Here is a 501-nt window from a genome sequence, read left to right as displayed (position 1 = left end):
GTATCCACCGTCAGCCATCGCCGTCGCCACCAAGGCTACACTTATCACCTGTAAAATGAATTAAACAGCTTATGATTACATTATCTTCCGATTATAAATCCGCATATTAATACATATATAACGTAACTACATCGTCAACAATATATATTTGCATGTAAAATATATCAACTGATCATCGTTATTCACGTTGAATAACCACGGCAGTCTCACCATGAAACTACGATGCATGTTGGCTGTTGTTTCTGACAGAAACCACCGAGGAGTGTTTGGCTCATGTTCTTCGTCCTGATATTTATACAGCGTGAGGCCTTTTGCTTCACAATGTCAGATTGATAAATTCTAAAAGAGAAGAAAAAAAACGTGATTTTATGCAAATAAAACGAATGGAAAAAAATGACCAGGAAAAGGTAGGACATATGCAAGTCATGGTTGGCGGTAAACTAGATTTACTGGTCTGCCTCATGTACTGTCTTCATCTCAAGGATAGGATTAAGGAATGAG

The sequence above is a fragment of the Penaeus monodon genome, chromosome 23 (genome assembly GCF_015228065.2).
Source record: "Penaeus monodon isolate SGIC_2016 chromosome 23, NSTDA_Pmon_1, whole genome shotgun sequence".
Lineage (NCBI taxonomy): Eukaryota > Metazoa > Arthropoda > Malacostraca > Decapoda > Penaeidae > Penaeus > Penaeus monodon.
Note: the sequence above shows the minus strand (reverse complement) of the source record.